This window comes from Penaeus monodon, chromosome 25, assembly GCF_015228065.2.
Source record: "Penaeus monodon isolate SGIC_2016 chromosome 25, NSTDA_Pmon_1, whole genome shotgun sequence".
Classification (NCBI taxonomy): domain Eukaryota; kingdom Metazoa; phylum Arthropoda; class Malacostraca; order Decapoda; family Penaeidae; genus Penaeus; species Penaeus monodon.
The window spans coordinates 34,689,262-34,689,768 of NC_051410.1; the positions used below are offsets into that span (position 1 = coordinate 34,689,262).

At 31.0% G+C, this 507-nt stretch overlaps 1 protein-coding gene across 1 annotated transcript in view; it reads right to left on the bottom strand.

Moving 5' to 3' along the window:
• The window catches only part of LOC119589177, a 57,061-nt gene that overhangs the window by 5,096 nt on the left and 51,458 nt on the right, over nucleotides 1–507 (bottom strand). The window lies entirely within an intron of this gene.

A 507-nucleotide genomic window follows, 5' to 3' on the forward strand; every position in this document is an offset into this window, starting at 1 on the left:
AGCTGGTAAGCTTTTTCACACCTCATACCGGCGGTGTTTGACAGATGACACACACATAGAGAGATGTGTGTGTGTGCGCGAGTATATAATGTAGCAACAAAAGAAAACTGAACCTGAAAATATTTATATAAAAGAAACAAAACATAAGGAATCGTACAGTAAAAGACCGTGATATACATTAGTAAAACAATAAATCTAGCCTCCAAAGCAACAAAAATAAAAATGCAAATCATGAGACAAAGTTCGTTATTACTTGAGTTTCCCCAATGAACCTTCATCAATTAGGCAAATCGTTAATATAAAGTGAAATCTAGATTTTATTGTTAAACAAATGTATCTAAGAGTTATAATCTATAAAGTTTGAAATCTTAAATTTTTTAATGTTATTCTGGGAACTAATTAAATCTTCTGAATCATAATAGATAACAATTTAATATCAAAATCTCTGCAGGGGTTCAGTGAATCATCTTAAAAACTCTAGGGGGTATCAGAGATCTTGCAATATGA